Raw genomic sequence first — 6527 nt, forward strand, 5'->3', positions numbered from 1 at the left:
ACTATAGCGCGCAGTTTTTCATCATTTTTGAAGATTTGAAAAAAATGACGAAATGACAAAAACGATGAGTTATAGCCCATGTTTTTTGAAATTTTGAAAAAAAAAGTTAGCCTCGTTTCTCATCATTTTGGACCATGGGCTATAGCCCATATCGTACGGCATACTATAGCGCGCCGTTTTTCATCATTTTTGAGGATTTGAAAAAAATGACGAAATGACAAAAACGATGGGTTATAGCCCATGTTTTTTGAAATTTTGAAAAAAAAAAGTTAGCCTCGTTTCTCATCATTTTGGACGATGGGCTATAGCCCATATCGTACGGCATACTATAGCGCGCCGTTTTTCATCATTTTTGAGGATTTGAAAAAAATGAAAAAATGAAGAAAAACATAACAAACACAAATCAAAACAGAACTCAAAACTTATCCCAAATAAAGAGCTTGACAGGATGGTCACAGGTTGTGGTGATGTGGGGAGAGGACAGGGGGACCGATTCCCTGCTGCCCTGAAGCTGACAGTCCTCTGAACAGAATTGTTTGTCACTGAGCTTTATAGTTCGGGTGTGGCCACCACCCAATCCACTGCTGGTGTCATAGGGCTCATCAGAGCCGGCCAATCCATGGAGAGGACTAGTTCCCCACAGCAGCAAGCACTCTCCAGTAATCAGTCTCATGATGACACAGGTCTCCTCCTCCTCTCATCAACTCTCCACCTCAGAACAAAGGAAACAACAGATAATACCAAATACAAAATAACCTAATTATGGCTGGCCGTAACAATGGGCTATAGCCCATATCGTACGGCATACTATAGCGCGCCGTTTTTCATCATTTTTGAGGATTTGAAAAAAATGACAAAATGACAAAAACGATGGGTTATAGCCCATGTTTTTTTTAATTTTGAAAAAAAAAGTTAGCCTCGTTTCTCATCATTTTGGACCGTGGGCTATAGCCCATATCGTACGGCATACTATAGCGCGCAGTTTTTCATCATTTTTGAAGATTTGAAAAAAATGACGAAATGACAAAAACGATGGGTTATAGCCCATGTTTTTTGAAATTTTGAAAAAAAAAGTTAGCCTCGTTTCTCATCATTTTGGACCGTGGGCTATAGCCCATATCGTACGGCATACTATAGCGCGCCGTTTTTCATCATTTTTGAAGATTTGAAAAAAATGACGAAATGACAAAAACGATGGGTTATAGCCCATGTTTTTTGAAATTTTGGAAAAAAAAGTTAGCCTCGTTTCTCATCATTTTGGACCGTGGGCTATAGCCCATATCGTACGGCATACTATAGCGCGCAGTTTTTCATCATTTTTGAAGATTTGAAAAAAATGACGAAATGACAAAAACGATGGGTTATAGCCCATGTTTTTTGAAATTTTGAAAAAAAAAGTTAGCCTTGTTTCTCATCATTTTGGACCGTGGGCTATAGCCCATATTGTACGGCATACTATAGCGCGCCGTTTTTCATCATTTTTGAAGATTTGAAAAAAAATGACGAAATGACAAAAACGATGGGTTATAGCCCATGTTTTTTGAAATTTTGAAAAAAAAAGTTAGCCTCGTTTTTCATCATTTTGGACCGTGGGCTATAGCCCATATCGTACGGCATACTATAGCGCGCAGTTTTTCATAATTTTTGAAGATTTGAAAAAAATGACAAAATGACAAAAACGATGGGTTATAGCCCATGTTTTTTGAAATTTTGAAAAAAAAAGTTAGCCTCGTTTCTCATCATTTTGGACCATGGGCTATAGCCCATATCGTACGGCATACTATAGCGCGCCGTTTTTCATCATTTTTGAGGATTTGAAAAAAATGACGAAATGACAAAAACGATGGGTTATAGCCCATGTTTTTTGAAAATTTGAAAAAAAAAGTTAGCCTCGTTTCTCATCATTTTGGACCGTGGGCTATAGCCCAAGCCCAAAGCCCATATCGTACGGCATACTATAGCGCGCAGTTTTTCATAATTTTTGAAGATTTGAAAAAAATTACGAAATGACAAAAACTATGGGTTATAGCCCATGTTTTTTGAAATTTTGAAAAAAAAAGTTATCCTCGTTTCTCATCATTTTGGACGATGGGCTATAGCCCATATCGTACGGCATACTATAGCGCGCCGTTTTTCATCATTTTTGAGGATTTGAAAAAAATGAAAAAATGAAGAAAAACATAACAAACACAAATCAAAACAGAACTCAAAACTTATCCCAAATAAAGAGCTTGACAGGATGGTCACAGGTTGTGGTGATGTGGGGAGAGGACAGGGGGACCGATTCCCTGCTGCCCTGAAGCTGACAGTCCTCTGAACAGAATTGTTTGTCACTGAGCTTTATAGTTCGGGTGTGGCCACCACCCAATCCACTGCTGGTGTCATAGGGCTCATCAGAGCCGGCCAATCCATGGAGAGGACTAGTTCCCCACAGCAGCAAGCACTCTCCAGTAATCAGTCTCATGATGACACAGGTCTCCTCCTCCTCTCATCAACTCTCCACCTCAGAACAAAGGAAACAACAGATAATACCAAATACAAAATAACCTAATTATGGCTGGCCGTAACAATGGGCTATAGCCCATATCGTACGGCATACTATAGCGCGCCGTTTTTCATCATTTTTGAGGATTTGAAAAAAATGACGAAATGACAAAAACGATGGGTTATAGCCCATGTTTTTTTAAATTTTGAAAAAAAAAGTTAGCCTCGTTTCTCATCATTTTGGACCGTGGGCTATAGCCCATATCGTACGGCATACTATAGCGCGCAGTTTTTCATCATTCTTGAAGATTTGAAAAAAATGACGAAATGACAAAAACGATGGGTTATAGCCCATGTTTTTTGAAATTTTGAAAAAAAAAGTTAGCCCCGTTTCTCATCATTTTGGACCGTGGGCTATAGCCCATATCGTACGGCATACTATAGCGCGCCGTTTTTCATCATTTTTGAAGATTTGAAAAAAATGACGAAATGACAAAAACGATGGGTTATAGCCCATGTTTTTTGAAATTTTGAAAAAAAAAGTTAGCCTCGTTTCTCATCATTTTGGACCATGGGCTATAGCCCATATCGTACGGCATACTATAGCGCGCCGTTTTTCATCATTTTTGAGGATTTGAAAAAAATGACGAAATGACAAAAACGATGGGTTATAGCCCATGTTTTTTTTAATTTTGAAAAAAAAAGTTAGCCTCGTTTCTCATCATTTTGGACCGTGGGCTATAGCCCATATCGTACGGCATACTATAGCGCGCAGTTTTTCATCATTTTTGAAGATTTGAAAAAAATGACGAAATGACAAAAACGATGGGTTATAGCCCATGTTTTTTGAAATTTTGAAAAAAAAAGTTAGCCCCGTTTCTCATCATTTTGGACCGTGGGCTATAGCCCATATCGTACGGCATACTATAGCGCGCCGTTTTTCATCATTTTTTAAGATTTGAAAAAAATGACGAAATGACAAAAACGATGGGTTATAGCCCATGTTTTTTGAAATTTTGGAAAAAAAAGTTAGCCTTGTTTCTCATCATTTTGGACCGTGGGCTATAGCCCATATCGTACGGCATACTATAGCGCGCCGTTTTTCATCATTTTTGAAGATTTGAAAAAAAATGACGAAATGACAAAAACGATGGGTTATAGCCCATGTTTTTTGAAATTTTGAAAAAAAAAGTTAGCCTCGTTTCCCATCATTTTGGACCATGGGCTATAGCCCATATCGTACGGCATACTATAGCGCGCCGTTTTTCATCATTTTTGAGGATTTGAAAAAAATGACGAAATGACAAAAACGATGGGTTATAGCCCATGTTTTTTTAAATTTTGAAAAAAAAAGTTAGCCTCGTTTCTCATCATTTTGGACCGTGGGCTATAGCCCATATCGTACGGCATACTATAGCGCGCAGTTTTTCATCATTTTTGAAGATTTGAAAAAAATGACGAAATGACAAAAACTATGGGTTATAGCCCATGTTTTTTGAAATTTTGAAAAAAAAAGTTAGCCTCGTTTCTCATCATTTTGGACCATGGGCTATAGCCCATATCGTACGGCATACTATAGCGCACCGTTTTTCATCATTTTTGAGGATTTGAAAAAAATGACGAAATGACAAAAAACGATGGGTTATAGCCCATGTTTTTTTAAATTTTGAAAAAAAAAGTTAGCCTCGTTTCTCATCATTTTGGACCGTGGGCTATAGCCCATATCGTACGGCATACTATAGCGCGCAGTTTTTCATCATTTTTGAAGATTTGAAAAAAATGACGAAATGACAAAAATTATGGGTTATAGCCCATGTTTTTTGAAATTTTGGAAAAAAAAGTTAGCCTCGTTTCTCATCATTTTGGACCATGGGCTATAGCCCATATCGTACGGCATACTATAGCGCACCGTTTTTCATCATTTTTGAGGATTTGAAAAAAATTACGAAATGACAAAAACGATGGGTTATAGCCCATGTTTTTTTAAATTTTGAAAAAAAAAGTTAGCCTCGTTTCTCATCATTTTGGACCGTGGGCTATAGCCCATATCGTACGGCATACTATAGCGCGCAGTTTTTCATCATTTTTGAAGATTTGAAAAAAATGACGAAATGACAAAAACGATGGGTTATAGCCCATGTTTTTTGAAATTTTGGAAAAAAAAGTTATCCTTGTTTCTCATCATTTTGGACGATGGGCTATAGCCCATATCGTACGGCATACTATAGCGCGCCGTTTTTCATCATTTTTGAGGATTTAAAAAAAAATGAAAAAATGAAGAAAAAAAATCCGCAATTTCCGCAATTTCCATTTCCGCAATTACCATTTCCGCAATTTCCATTTCCACGATTTCCGCAATTACAATTTCCGCAATTTCACCTAGACTGTATTACCTTAATAAACATGGTCATGAATACTTTTTGCTTCCAGTCACTAGTTTAAAGTCTCATTTCTAATGTCATAATATTCTTTTTGGAAAATTATCAGCCAATGGTCCAGCTGGGCCCAAACGGATCTAGAAAGATGGCGACTTCCATTGCAAGGACTGACAGGCTTCATTTTACGTTCATGTTAGACCCGCGGAACGCTTTGTCCATATTTTTTACAGTCTATGGATTGAACACGAGGTCTGCCATTGAGCCCCATGTTAAAAGTCTCAAATTTGAAAGCACTATATTTCTAAAACTATGACACCTTTCAAAGATTCCTTTTCAGGAAAACATGTCCACCGTAAGATGAACCTAAGTAGGCTAGAATGGGGTTGGTAGGTTTAAGTATGTAGGACTAGTAGCATGCAAAAGTTTGTGCTATTGCCATAGAGAATGCATTGGGCGTTTAAGTTAAATAACTCAGAAACTACAAAACATTTCAAAGTAAAAAAGTTCCAGCATGTGTCTCCACAGTAAGCTGAATAATTAAAAGTGTGAATGGAGTTTCTAGGTGAAAGTGATTTTTTGACGAGCTAAAATCTGCCATTGAGCCCCATGTTAAAAGTCTCAAATTTGAAAGCACTATATTTCTAAAACTATGACACATTTCAAAGATTCCTTTTCAGGCAAACATGTCCACCGTAAGATGAACCTATAGGCTAGAATGGGGTTGGTAGGTTTAAGTATGTAGGACTAGTAGCATGCCTACGTTTGTGCTATTGCCATTGAGAATGCATTGGGCGTTTAAGTTAAATAACTCAGAAACTACAAAATAATTAAAGTTTGAAAATCACACTGCTGTTACACTGTTAAAAAACAAAACATACCCCTCAGAGAAGTCTTCTTCAGAGCCCGTTTCAGAGATGTGTCCGTCTTCATCCAAGAGCTTTGTTGGCTCCGCGCGGAGCACGGTGGAGCTGAAGGCTGGACGTCCAAGGTTGCTCGGCAATGGGCTACTGGGAGCGCCACCCTCTGACCCATTGAGCAAAGTCGATTTCACCATGCTCGGGAATGGGATACTGCTCTCTGACCCAAGGGCTGGCCCTGGAGCACGGAGTCCAATTGTCCATGAGTAGCTGTCTGTCTGTCAATGAGTAGCTGTCTTACTGTCTGCCTGTCTATGAGTAGCTGGGTGCCTGCCTGTCTGAGTAGCTGTCTGTCTGCCTGCCTGTCTGTCTGTCCAATTGTCCATGAGTAGCTGTCTGTCTGCCTGTCTGAGTAGCTGTCTGCCTGCCTGCCTAATTGTCCATGAGTAGCTGTCTGTCTGCCTGTCTATGAGTAGCTGTCTGCCTGCCTGCCTAATTGTCCATGAGTAGCTGTCTGTCTGCCTGTCTATGAGTAGCTGTCTGCCTTCCTGCCTGTCCAATTGTCCATGAGTAGCTGTCTGCCTGCCTGCCCAATTGTCTATGAGTAGCTGTCTGTCTGTCTATGAGTAGCTGTCTGCCTTCCTGCCTGTCCAATTGTCCATGAGTAGCTGTCTGTCTGTCTATGAGTAGCTGTCTGCCTTCCTGCCTGTCCAATTGTCCATGAGTAGCTGTCTGCCTGCCTGTCCAATTCTCCATGAGTAGCTGTCTGTCTGCCTGTCTATGAGTAGCTGTCTGACTGCCTGTCCAA

This window comes from Protomyctophum bolini (genome assembly GCF_963924005.1).
Source record: "Protomyctophum bolini genome assembly, chromosome: 5".
Lineage (NCBI taxonomy): Eukaryota > Metazoa > Chordata > Actinopteri > Myctophiformes > Myctophidae > Protomyctophum > Protomyctophum bolini.